General features: G+C 39.1%; 1 non-coding gene across 1 annotated transcript; it reads right to left on the bottom strand.

Annotated features, from left to right (window-relative positions):
• Positions 1-2,152: 2,152 nt before the first annotated feature.
• On the bottom strand, positions 2,153-2,256 carry LOC150033669 (small nucleolar RNA R71). The gene has a single exon (XR_016532551.1). It is a non-coding gene; the product is annotated as a small nucleolar RNA R71 (small nucleolar RNA).
• Positions 2,257-14,695: the final 12,439 nt, after the last annotated feature.

The raw sequence follows: 14,695 nt of genomic DNA, 5'->3' as shown, positions 1-14,695 counted from the left end.
GAATTTTAATTTCTTCGTATGAATCTATTTGTTTGACTAGCCATTGAACGGATATATTTTAGGCTAAATTTTATACTTGAGAAAGAGAGGTTTGGCTAGAACTGAGAAATTAAACTGTTATTCAGTAGTGCATGAGAATGATTAAAGGATAATAGGGGCTAAAAACGAATGAACGATAATGAGGCATTGTTGTAACATTGAGGAAGAAAATCAATTTGTTGTAATTATGCTAGAGTAGGTTGAGCTTGAAAAAGGATACTGATAACTCTTAGAAATACAAGTTATTTTGGCTCTTAAGTTGGAACAACTAAGGTTTTTAATGATAAAATCTCCTCATTTTTAGAAGAAACGCATGGAATTACTCAAACATTAGCAAACTCATGCAAAAGAATATTTATTACTAAATACTGCGACACTAAGACGTTATATTGCAGGATTTCAATAAGAAGCTAATGCATGATTAAGAAGTGTCGCAGGAAAAGTTCTAACGCATGGGCCATACGTCGGAGGGATTCAACGCAAAGAAGATTCATTGATTCAGGCTGTTTGTGTCAAATCACCACTTGCAAGCATGGGCACCTGCAGCAGGCGGCGTCTGAAAAGCTTCTAAGTGTCAGGCGGCTGACCAGGGCATGGACTTTAATGCTGCCATCACCAAGCTGAAGTGACCAACACCTATAAATAAATGAAATCCCTCTAGAGTTCGAAGTTCAGAAATTTCAAGTTCTCACTCTCATAATTAGCGTAGTTGTAGTGTTAGATCTTTAGAAGCTGTGCTGTAGTGCTAAGAAGAGTAGAAGGGTAGAGAACCACCATCACTACCGGTCAAGTAGCGAAGGAAGCCGAGCTTGAGAAAGACACTTCGTCCAATTCTTATACAAGTGATTGTACACAACTAGAATTGAGCCAAAGAGATACAAGAGATTGTACTCTGCAGCTTGACTCAGTTCCTTTCATCTCATTTATCGCTTTCATTTCATCTGATTAAATATTGCTTTTTTAAAGACAATCTGCTTCTTTATAAATTCATATATTTGATCCATCACACTTTTCCATTGTTTATTTCTTGTTTATGTTGAATGCATCTATACTTTATGCAAAACTTCATTTCAAACGCCTAAGCCAACTTGATCAATTGGTAAAAGCATCTTTAGCTTAGACTATTCGAGAGAATAAATAAGCCAACATCAAGTTAGAACGCATAGTACATCTAGAGATAGACCTACTAGTGTTTTACTGCATCCTGTGTTTGACGCATGCATCCTAGAGATAGGTTTTGTATGTTATTCGCATTGAGAAGTGTCGAATAAGAGTCTAACGCATAAACAAAGATAAGCAATCCATCTTATTCACATCACATTCTAGTTCATGTACATTCATCTTAGATCGATGTATACCATTTGCACTAAAATCCATTTCCACACGACCCATCATTCTCTACTCAACTCTTTTGTATCTTCTTACACGAGCACAACACCTTAGTGTAAATAATACATTCCTTCGTTTGTAGGAACACTTCAGTCGAGGGAGTATTACGAGATGAGCCTAAGCTTGTGAATGTTTATGAGCAGGGAGAGCACTCCTGAACTTATATACGACCCCGAGATTGAAAGGACCTTCCAACGTAGAAACCGATCTAATCGTTGTCGAAGGTTGAGGCAACAACTTCTCAGACAACATCACAGGCAATAAGCAATGGTGGACAACCAGGAAAATCAGAACTTAGCTCAACAACTAGCTCATACTGCGCAAAATCCGATCCTAATGGCGAACAGTAGCATGCGTCCCATGAGGGAGTACGCGTCTCATGTATTGTGTGATTTCTCACCAGGAATCATATACCCAATGCCGGATGGGACGAGATTCGAGATGAAATCTGTAATTCTTCAAATGCTTCAGACTACTGGACAATTTGGGGGTGGTCGTGGAGAAGATCCTCACGCCCACATGAAACGTTTCCTGGAAACGTGTAACTCATTCGTGATTCCTGGAATCACCCCAAAAGCGATCAGGCTATCTTTGTTTCCCTATTCTTTGTGTGATGACACAAAGCAATAGGTAAGCTCACTGGAGCCTGGTGAAATCACAACCTGGGAGAAGTTGGTGGAGAAATTTATGCAAAAATACTTCCCCACCTACCACTAACGCAAGGAGGCGTCGAGAGATTATGAATTTTGAGCAAGAAGAAGCTGAAACCTTAAGTGTCGCATGGGAGCGTTGTAAGGGATTGGTAAAAAATTGCCCGAAACATGGACTACCACTAACTATCCAGATGGAGACTTTTTATGGTGGATTGAACAGAGCATCACAGATGGCAACCGACGCAGCTGCAGTTGGTGGAATTATGGATAAATCTTACATTGAAGCTAAGGAGATATTAGACCGCATTACTAAGCACAACATGGAATGGGTGGACGATTCGTATGACACAAGAGCTGACAGGAAGAAGAGATCTCAGAATGTTAATTCTATCAATTCCAACGCAATAGCCACACTATCTACACAAGTGGCCACGATGACCAACCTTTTGCAGAACATATCGCTAGGGAACGCATCAAATCAGCAGAAGGTGAATCGGGTAGAAGCATTCGGGCAGCCCATGGTTAGCTGTGTGGGCTGTGGAGATCCCCATTCCTATGCTGATTACCTACAAAACTCGCAATCAGTATGCTTCATTAAAAACAACCCATTTTCCAATACATATAATCCTGGATGGAGGAACCATCCAAATTTTTCTTGGACAGGAAACCAACAGGAGCACCACCCAAGGGCGAACCAACAGCAAAGGCAAGGACCGCCACCTGCATTCCAACCAACGCATCAGCCACACCAATATTCCTTTAATAGAGGAGGTCAGGGGTCGATTTCAGGATCTCCGCTTGAGAACCTATTGAAGGAGTACATCGCCAAGAATGATACGTTGTTGAAAAGCCAGGCGTTGTCTATCAGAAACCTGGAGATATAGGTAGGGTAGATAGCGAGCGAGTTAAAGAATAGGCAGCCCGGAGTTTTGCCTAGTAACACTGAAACTCTTGGGAACAACAATGGAAAGGAGCAATGTTACGCGGTGACATTGCGAAGTGGCAAAGCTCTTGAAGAAAGAAGAATGAATCCAAGAAACAACAGTCCTTCAAAAGAAAGCAACACACGTTCAATGGCACTAGAAGATCAAGAAGAAAGAACGCCTGAAACAACAAGCCATTCAGAGCCAAGCACGTTTAGCATGGGAAAACCTGTGGTGCCGCTGAACGCACCATTCCCTAGATGCTTGATGAAGAAAAATGATGAACAACAATTTAAGCATTTTCTTGAACTCTTGAGGAGTGCAATGCGTTAGTAAGCAATAGTCTACCCAAGAAACAGAAGGACCCTGGGAGCTTCAAAGTCCCGTGCTCGATAGGAGGGTTGGATGTGGGACATGCGTTATGCGATTTGGGAGCAAGCATTAATCTCATGCCACTCTCAATTTTCAAGAAATTGGGAATAGGTGAAGCACAACCCACTTCTGTTACTCTTTAACTCGTTGACAGAACAATCAAGTACCCTGAAGGAAAGATTGAAGACGTTCTGGTAAAAGTTGACAACTTCATATTCCCAACATATTTTATCATCTTAGACTATGAAGCGGATAAGGATGTACCAATTATCCTTGGATGCCACTTTCTAGCCACTGGGAAAGTTTTAATAGACGTGCATAAAGGAGAATTGACTATGCGCGTAGACAATCAAGAGGTGAAGTTTAATGTGTTAAACGCATTAAAGTTCCTGGTCAGTGAAGAATGTCAACTGAATAGTATAGAGTTGCCTGAAGAAGTGACCCAAGTGTGCAAGGTCGTCGTGTTGAAGGAAAGCATGAAAGAACCTGAGCTGCCAAGTTTGAGTGAGCGGCAGACGAAACCAACACATCCATCACTAGAGGAACCACCAGAACTTGAGTTGAAACCGTTACCTAGTCACCTGAAATATGCCTTCCTTGGAACAAACAAAGCTTTACCTGTAATTATTTACGCGAATCTTACTGAGCCTAATGAACATTCTCTTTTGCAGATGCTGCAAAAGCACATGCGTGCAATAGGTTGGACGCTAGCAGATATCCGTGGCATCAACCCATCTTATTGCATGCATAAAATCAGGCTGGAAGAAAGGAAGTCGGGATCGATTGAGCCTCAAAGAAGGCTGAACCCCATAATGAAGGAAGTGGTCAAGAAAGAAATCTTAAAATGGTTGGACGCAGGAGTGATCTATCCTATATCCGATAGCAGCTGGGTAAGCCCAGTCCAATGCGTTCCCAAGAATAACTGTGATAGTCAATAGAAATAATGAACTCATTCCTTCAAGAACTATCACGGGCTGACGCATTTGTATGGACTATAGGAAGCTCAACGCGGCAAACAAGAAAGACGACTTCCCTCTTCCTTTCATTGACCAAAGCTTGACAGACTTTCTGGAAAAGAATTTTATTGTTTCCTTGATGGATACTCTGGTTATAACCTGATTTTGATTGACCCAGAAGATCAGAAAAAGACAACATTCACCTGTCCCTTTGGAACATTCGCGTTTAGACACATGCCCTTTGGGCTATGCAACGCACCTGGAATATTCCAAAGGTGTATAATGGCAATTTTCTTTGACTTCTTGGAGAAGATCGTTGAAGTCTTCATGGACGATTTCTCAATCTTTGGAGACTCATTCCAATCATGCTTAGATAATTTGGAGGCCGTCCTTGCTCGATGCGAGAAAACGAACCTTGTGCTAAATTGAAAAAAAATGTCACTTCATGGTGACTGAAGGAATTGTCTTAGGCCAGAAAGTATCTAAAGCTGGGTTGGAAATTGATGAATCCAAGATAGATGTCATAGCTAAACTTCCACCACCATCAAATGTTAAAGTTCTATGAAGTTTTCTAGGACATGCTGGCTTCTATCGAAGGTTTGTTAGAGGATTCTCTCAAATTGCGCGACCTCTGAGCGCATTACTAGAAGCGAACCAGCCCTACGATTTCAATGACGACTGCTGTGACGCATTTGAGACATTGAAATATGCATTGACTACAGCTCCGGTACTAATAGCACCGAATTGGACGCAACGTTTTGTTCTCATGTGCGACGCGAGTGATGTTGCAGTAGGTACCATGCTGGGGCAGAAGAAAGGAAATTTGATACATCCCATCTCTTACGCATCCAAAACACTGAATGACTCTCAGGAACACTACACAATCACGGAAAAAAAATGTTGGCTGTAGTGTTTGGCATCGAGAAGTTTAGATCTTATTTAGTTGTTGCGTCAGCCACCATCTATACAGATCACTATACATAAAGTTTCTGATGTGTAAAAAGGACGCGAAACCAAGATTAATAAGATGGGTGCTGCTATTACAGGAATTTGACGTTGATATTCAGGATAGAAAGGGAACTAAGAATCAGGTGGTTGACCACCTGTCCAGGTTAGAAAATCAGGAAATGCAAGATCAAGAAAGTGAAATCAAAGATTCATTTCTTGATGAAAGCATGTTCAGAGTTGAAGGCAGGGAACCTGATATGCAGACATAGTTAATTATTTAAATACCAAGCAATTCCCTGGGAACTTTAACTCTCAGCAAAAGAAACGGTTAGTACACAACAGTAAATTTTATTTTTGGAATGAACCATTTCTCTATAAACAAGGCCCTAACTCCATAATGCGTCGATGCGTTCCAGAAGAAGAGTCACAACACATCTTGGCTGAGTGTCATGACTCTCCTTACGGAGGGCATTTTGGTGGGCAAAGAACTGCTGCGAAGATCCTTCAAAGTGGATACTTTTGGCCCACCCTCTTCAAAGACGCGAGGGAGTATGTTTGTAAATGTGACCCCTGCCAACGCACCGGGAATATATATCAAGGGACGCAATGCCCTTGAACAATATTCTTGAAGTTGAATTATTTGATGTTTGGGGCATTGATTTTATGGGACTTTTTCCCCTGTCCTGCGACCAACAATATATCCTGCTTGCAGTAGATATGTATCAAAGTGGGTTGAAGTAGTAGCTTGTGCTAGAAATGATGCGTCCACTGTTTCTAAGTTTCTTACTAGGAACATCTTCACACGCTTTGGAACGCCAAGAGCCCTGATAAGTGATGAAGGTACGCATTTCATTAATCGCATCATTTCTAAATTACTTGCCAAATATAATGTTAGGCATAAGATCGCTACCGCCTACCACACATAAACGAATGGTCAAGCTGAGGTATCCAATCAGAAAATAAAATCTATCTTGGAGAAAGTTGTCAATGCATCGCGAAAAGACTGGGCACAGAGGCTGGATGAAGCACTCTAGGCTTACAAGACTGCCTACAAGACCCCTATAGATATGTCTTCATACTCTTTAGTATTTGGAAAAGCTTGTCATTTACCCCTAGAATTGGAGCATAAAGCTTTTTGGGCAGTAAAGAAGCTAAATTTAAACTTGGACGCCGCGGGCGATCAACGCAAACTTCAGCTCAATGAGCTTGAGGAGTGACGGTTGAATGCATACGAGAACAACAAGCTCTACAAGGAGAAGATCAAACGCTGGCATGACCAACACATTGGTAAGAAAGAGTTTGTTGTTGGCCAAAAAGTTTTATTATTCAATTCACGATTGCGTTTGTTCCCAGGGAAGTTAAAGTCAAGGTGGTCAGAATCATTCATCATTAAAACAGTCTTTCCTCATGGAGCAGTAGAATTAACGCGGGAGGATGGCACAAACGCGTTCAAAGTAAATGGCCAAAGAGTGAAGTCATACTTCAAAGATGGCATAGAACGTCAAAAGTCATCTCTCGTACTACGCGAAGCCAGTTGAGGCTCGCGTCGAATCATCCCTGCGTTCACATCGACACATATTCCAAGGACCCTTCCTCTTTTCTAATTCCTTTTGCATTGCGTATTTTATTGCTGCGTTTGAATTTACTTTGTTTGTTTGTCTGCGTTTTAAGATTGATTGTTCATTGTTATTGCCTTCATAGTTAGAGATTTACTTGTTTTAAATAAAAAAAAAAATGTTGTGTATAATCGGGATAGGAATAAACGAACACGTTAGACTTAAGTCTAACGCATGGCCCAAGTCGAAAGGACGCGTCTCAAAAATGCAAAGCACTCGAGTGCTTGGAAACCTAAGAAACATCCCTTCGACTTTGCATTAATTGCAGACGTCAGGCACTGCCTGACGTCACCCTTCTCTCTCTCCCCAGCTTATAAAAATCAAGACCCTTCATTTTCTTCTTCTTCATTGCCCTCGAGCACTTTGTGAAAGAAAAAAAGAAAAACCCTAGCGCCTCTCGTTTCTCTCACCGTCGTTCGCTCAAGCATTTCTCTGGCCACTCTTCAACCACGATGTCGTCAGCGTCTGATAGTCAGAATCAATCAATGAGCTTTGGGGACGTCTCGTTGGTAAGCTCATTTTCCTCCTCGTCTGTTTCAACATCGCCTCCCCCAAGCCCTCGACAGACCTCAAAAACCACTATCCCAATCAAACTTCTGCTTAGTGGAGCATTCTCCACTTCCCAGCGACCGTCTTGGTCGAAGCCTACCAAAGCCATCATAACCCTTCCTTCTAAGACCACCCAACAGCCTAAAACCACCCCTAAACCAAAACCTAAAACTCCTTCAAAACCAAGGCAGCGTCCTTCGTCATCCACGGCTGCCAAGAAGCCATATACCAAGCCCGCCCCACCACTATTCATTCCAAACATCACTCAGGTGGGTGCGACGCATGACCCCATCCCAGTCTACCTCCATAATGCCCCATCGCCAGCAGTGCGTCCACCTCCTCCATTGTCAATCCAACCTTTGGCCACCATCTACTCAATTGAAGTAGATGCGTCCAGCCAACCGTCGCGTTCACCCATCATCATTTCATCCTCTGGGTCACCGCATACCCCATCAGGCACCCCACCAATTACTCCACCTCGGCCCAGCTCTGACAGTCCTGCGTCAGAGCATAACCTCGAAGAATTAGCGAAATTGGCTCGACGGGACGAGCAAGAAGTGTTTGGAGCTATCTTGGCAAGTCTGAATCAAGGCCAAAAAGAAGAGCAAGTGATGCGTTCCGACCCACCTAACGCATCACTTGAATTGGACGAAGTAGAGCGTTACGCAATGATGCTCAAAGCAGAGTTATAAGAAGAAGATAAAGAAAGAGGATTTGGCCCAGCGCGTCGCAATCATGTTAAACTGACGTGAATGAAGGGCCCTCAAAAGAAAAGAGAGTGACAAGAAAGAGAAAATTAATCTTGGAAGAAGAAGATGAGCAGTCAGCATCCGGTCTTGAGGATGCAACGCGTGGGAGCTGCTCAAGGCACAACGCATTAGAGAAGGAATTGGAAGATTATTAGCCCTCAAGGCAGGGGGCGAAGGAAGTCAACTCTCCAAAGGGAATTGGAGAACGAATTTAGAGAGCTGGCACAGGAAGCCAAGGAACATGTTGCGGGCAAGCGCAAGGTAATCGACGCGTTACCTAAAAAGACCACGGGAAGGAAGCGCCAGTTCAATGATATTCTTGCAGAGAAAGGCTTCTTTCCCGAATGCAACCCACTACCAGCATACATAATTGAAACCATAGATGCAATGGGTTGGGGTCAGTTCTGCGTTGGGCACACAAGAATTTGGCCAAACCTTGTTCGCCAGTTCTCAGTAGTGAGTTCGACATGGAGAAGAATTCAACATTTGTTGACGGGGTATTGGTGCGCTTCTCATCCGATAAGATCAATGAAATGTTCAACATCAGGAGTAATCCGGACGCAGAAGGCAACCGCATCTTGGAACAACCAACACCGAGCCAACTTGAAGATACGTTAAAAGTGGTAGCCAAGCTTGGAATGGAGCAAAGATGCTATCTTCCAGGAACCTAAACCCTGACGCGAATCTATGGTATTATCTGATTAAGAGAAGCATCATGCCTACAACGCATGATGAAACATTGTCGAAAAAACGCGTCTTGGCTACCTATTGTATCATGCAGTGCATCTCTTTAGATGTTGGGAGAATAATAAAGGATCAGATCAAAGCCATCAAAACCAATCCATGTCTGATCTGCGCATTGTGTGAACACGGGGGCATCCCTCTGGGGGATGATCATGAAGAGATCAACGGTCTGATGGACATCAAGTTAATCAGGCATTTACTTCGCGGTTCGCCATATTAGCCTGCTTTACCTCCCAAAGAAGTGGCAGCCAGACCTCGATCATCTAAACGCACCCCCAAAAGAAGACGCGTCTGGATAATTGAACACAACGATAAAGCTTCAGAGCATGAAGATTACGAAGTAGAGCTTGAACTTTCGAATGAAGAAGCACGGTCAACCCTAAACCTCACTCTCCAAAAATCACCAGTGGCCCCGTCAGAAGGGAGTCTTGATCCAACGCACCAAGAACCTACTGATATAGATCAAGACATCCTTTACCCCCTTCCTTCGCCCTCACCAAGTTCAATTTCTAATTTTGTGCCTCCTCGAACCGTTTTTGAACCAAGTGGGTTAGGGTCGAGTAACGCAGTAAATTTTGAAGACCCAGTTGAAAGAAGTGAAGAGCCAGCACCACTTCAACGCAGCACTGACATTGAAAAGTTGAAAACTTTCATCAGTGATTAGCTCAGACCATTGGCCGCGTCCATTGATGGTCTTCAACAACAAAACAGGGTTCTAAGAGATTACTTAAGGCAACAAACAAGAAGGATGCAAGACCAATTTGTTTATACAACGTAGTACATTAATGATGTCTTGGTTGGAATGTTTGCCCTGCCTCTGCTACCTGCTCATCTTAGAAACCTTTTGCGCTTTATGGATGAAGACCTTGCAGAAGAACACAAGGATGATGCGCCAGCACAATAAAGTTTTGGAGTGTTGGTTATTTTGTATTTTGATCTATTTGATGATCTTTTGTATTTGTTTGACTTGTTGTTTATTTCATGTTATTCTATGAAAATGAATGAAAAATTTCTATCATTTTTTTTTCTTGCATTTGACCTTAGCATACTTTTTTTGTTCTTTAGCTATTTTCTAGTCTTGTGTTTTGCCTTACCTCAATGATATCAACAATATGAAATCTATAAGTATAGAGTAGGCATTAGGAAAATCAACAAAGCCTGAGCTTCTCTAAAAAGACTACATGTTTTCTTTCTAACGCATGCAAGCTTTAATTCAAAACTCCTTTCGGAATTCTTAAAGCCTTTTCGAAATTTTGTTTCTCTTTTAGCAATGAGGATTTAGCTCATCTCCAAATTTGAGGATGAGGAAAATCTGAGTTTAGACGCATTGACTGAATACATAAAAAAGAAAGGGAACAAAATAGAAAAATGTTAAACGCAACTTCTCTGTCATTACTTCAAAAGAAAAACTTTAAAGTGACTTGAGTTAAAAAGTTAGAATAGGCACTTAGCCGTAGTTGGATTCTCGCATGACACCCATGGGGGCAAGCCAAAACGAAGTTAAGCCTTCTAGACCAATGCGTCCCATAAAACTCCTCTATCTAGTCTAAAGAACTTGTGTCTTGAAATGAATGAATATTAGATATGAGTTTAGTTGTGAAGGATTCTCACCCGTAGTTGGTTGCTCACATGACACCCGTGGGGGCAAGCCAAAACGAAAGTGGGATACTTGGAACAACGCACGGGTAAAATAAAATTCATATTTTTTCTTTTTATCCGGCATCTATCTTAAGAAGAGCATCTAACGCATTGTTGGTTTAGAAAAAAAGGGAATGTTTTGAGAAACGAAAGAAGTTGTTGATAAAAGGCTTACTGCACCTGAAACTAAACATTATTCCTTTTAGAAAAGAGTCAATCTGTGTTACATTTTCCAAACTCTTGTCTCAAGCTTATAATTGAATATGATGAGAGGCGAACTCTACACATTAAAGATAAGGGAGATAACAAAGAATTATTTATGGAATGCTTGAGGACAAGAATTGTTCAAATTTAGGGGTGGTGATAACTTGTAGAAATATAAGTTATTTTGGCTCTTAAGTTGGAACAACTCAGGTTTTTAATGATAAAATCTCCTCATTTTTAGAAGAAACGCATGGAATTACTCAAACATTAGCAAACTCATGCAAAAGAATGTTTATTACTAAATACTGCGACACTAACGTGTTATATTGCAGGATTTCAACAAGAAGCTAACGCATGATTAAGAAGTGTCGTAAGCAAAGTTCTAACGCATGGGCCATGCGTCGGAGGGATTCAACGCAAAGAAGATTCATTGATTCAGGTTGTTTGTGTCAAATCATCATTTGCAAGCATGGGCACCTGTAGCAGGCGCCGTCTGAAAAGCTTCTGAGTGTCAGGCGGCTGACCAGGGCATGGACTTTAATGCTGCCCATCACCAAGCTGGAGTGACCAGCGCCTATAAATAGATGAAATCTCTCCAAAGTTCGAAGTTTAGAAATTTCAAGTTCTCACTCTCATAATTAGCGTAGTCGTAGTATTAGATTTTTAGAAGTTGTGCTGTAGTGCCAAGAAGAGTAGAAGGGTAGAGAACCACCATCGCCGCCGGTCAAGTAGCGGAGGAAGCTGAGCTTGAGAAGGACACTTCGTCCAATTCTTATTCAAGTGATTGTACACAACTAGAATTGAGCCAAAAAGATACAAGAGATTGTACTCTGTGGCTTGACTCAGTTCCTTTCATCTCATTTATCGCTTTCATTTCATCTGATTAAAGATTGTACTCTGTGGCTTGACTCAACTTGAACACCAATAGTGGAGTGTCGTGCGTTCTGTTGCACATCTATAACGCATTAACGCGTTACAAATACATAAACGCATCAAAGCATCAATGCATCATTCATACTTGGAACTTATTTTTTTAAATTATTTTATACAATACACTCCTAACGTGAATCACGATAGCAACGAACAGATACCCTGATCTTAGACTTCTAGGCTCACTTGATATAAATAATTGATCCATATGTTAATAACTAATTCGAATTTCATAGCAACACCCTAGAACCATTATCTCATTGAATTGTAGTCTTGTTTTCCTGTTTAATTAAGTTTCAACAACGAACTTCTCTTTTTGATTGTCCAAATAAAATTGGCTTGAGTTTAACGATAGCTAAATAAAAATTCCTCAACCCCAATCTCTGAGGACGATACCCAAGTCGGGATTTTATTACTTTGATAGGTATGCTTGCATGCCGCTGTCACCCTCTCACTGGCCAGAAAGGGATCTAGTTTATAGTTGGACTATAACTAATTGTTTGTTAGAGGGATAAGTGGTACTTAAGGACTTAGATGTAACTACAGGGGTGAAATGGTTACTTGACCTAGTTGCAGCTACGAGCAATTTGGGAAGGGTTGCCTTATTGTTGATTGGTTATATTCGTGGACACAAAAAATAAAAAATCTAAAGTGTAAAGAGTATAGTTGTCGGTCTTTAGTGAAGTGATCGACAGTTAATGAATGTTGGTTAATTAATCAAAGAGTTTAATTAATTGATCTCGTATCGTTAGAGCTTCTAATCTATAGGTTCATTTAGGTCCCTTTGCTAGCTCACTAAGGGTAAATCAAGGAATAAATGGTTTTGGTATAATATGAAATGTTCAAATTATTTAAGGATAATTTTATATTGATATGATTAATATAAAGTATAATGTACATTGATACATTATTGTTTAATTAATTATGAATATGATTTATATTAATAAGAAAGGTAAATATTTGAATAAGATTTAAATTAATATAATGTATATTGATACACTATAATATATGATCAATTATAAATGTGATTTGTAATTAATATTATATAATAAATGAGAGTGATATATTTGAATAAGATTCAAATATTAATTATATGAATGTGATTTGTATAAATACTATAGGTTAAAATTAATATGAATAAGATTCATTTATAAAACTATAAGTTATGTTAGAGAAAGTCATTTGAATATGATTCAAATGAAATTAAATATATGATATTTGATTATTATTAATTAATTAATGTTATTGATTTATTTTTATATATTAAATTAATTAAAGATAATAACTCCTAAAAGGAAGTTATTATACGTTAAATGGAAGGGAGTTATTATAACTCCCCTCCATGTCACTTACTCTTATAATGTGTTTTTGGTTTTTTTATAATGATTACAGAGTGTGTAAAAAAAAAAAAAAAAAAAAAAAAAAAAAAAAAAACACACACACATACAAAAGCTCTAAAACTCTCTCAAGAACAATTATTTTTCCCTATCCCAAAATCTGAAAAGAATCCCACAATTCTATATTTCTTGTTGAAGAATAGCAAAGAAGTCCTGTTGTTGGTGTTTCGTACGTAAGAAGTGTTCTTACGATTCATGGGAATTTGTATGTTGAGATTGAACAGAGGAGTTGGAGACTGTTCGAGGCTTGGTGAGGAATAACAGAGAATAGTGTCTTCAAGGGTGAGTTTCCTCATGATCTCTTCTTTTCTCCTTCTCCAAGCATGCTTCTATCGATGTTTATTAAGTTGTTTCTTCCTATATTTTATATTTTCAAAATTAAACTCCAAAGGCACTACGTTCACAAACTTCTACGAGGAATTCATTCCTTCAATTGGTATCAGAACCAAAGAACGAAGTAAAGAAAAGCATTATGTGCTAGAGCATAAAGCAAAGCGTTGCAACACTTGGTTTTACGCTGCGACACAAAAGCCTAGCACCGTGATGCTGCTATTGAGCATTGCGATGCTGGATGCAGTGTAGCATTACACTACGACACTAGCGCCACGATGCTCTTCAACAGCTCCGCGGTGCTCTGAGCCTTGCACGCGTACGTTCCAAGCGGTTGAAGGTCGTGGGTTCAAGCCTCAAAGCAGTTTTTTGGCTGTTTTTTTATTTGTTTTTTTTAATTATATGTAAATATTTGTTATTTTAGTTAATTAAATTAATCTAGTTTGATTATATTGATTTAATTAATTTTATGGTGCCAAAATTCACTTTAATTTTTCCGTTTATTTAATTTTACATTTGATGCATGATTAATTTTATATGTTGCATAATGTATGACATATAGTTTTAAAATCCCATCTTAGAATAAACATTAATCATGCATCATATTTAATGTAAATATTATATTATATAGTTGCATGATATTATAAGCATACACATGCATCAAAATTAATATAAATGTATTATATGGCAACATGTTTTATTAAGCATATCCATGCATCATACTTTAGTATAAATATTATATATGTATGAGGGATATGATTTCATTTTTCATTGGTGATTAATATAAGTGTTATATTATATGATGAAAAAGAAATTGCATTGAGCATGATATTACTTTGTGAACATACGTGTTATATTTGAAGCAATATCATTAGATGCATGATTATATGTTTTAATATTTCATTATTTTATAAATGTTATCAGTTTAATGAATTAGATTAAAATCTATAATCAATAGTTGTATGCAAACATAGTTCTTAATTAATTTAAAATAATTTAAAACTAATATACCTAGACTTATGTTAAAAATTATTTCTAATATGATTAGAAATACGTTAATATTTTATTTTTATTTTAATAGGATTAATTAGAAAGAATAAAAGATTAAGTTTATAAAATAATTGTCTATAAGGGAACTTTGTCTAAGGAAGATTTTGTCTAGGATTGGGGTATTTAAGCTGCTGACAAAAACAAAACACTCCTACCTGGAAACCGACCTAGAAGGTGAATTAGACAAATATTTTATAAGCATGCAATA

This window comes from Benincasa hispida, chromosome 9 (assembly GCF_027475165.1).
Source record: "Benincasa hispida cultivar pf3 chromosome 9, pf3_genome.v1.1, whole genome shotgun sequence".
NCBI classification, from domain to species: Eukaryota; Viridiplantae; Streptophyta; class Magnoliopsida; order Cucurbitales; family Cucurbitaceae; genus Benincasa; species Benincasa hispida.
The sequence above is the reverse complement of the archived record's forward strand: the minus strand, read 5'-3'. Positions and strand labels throughout refer to the sequence as shown.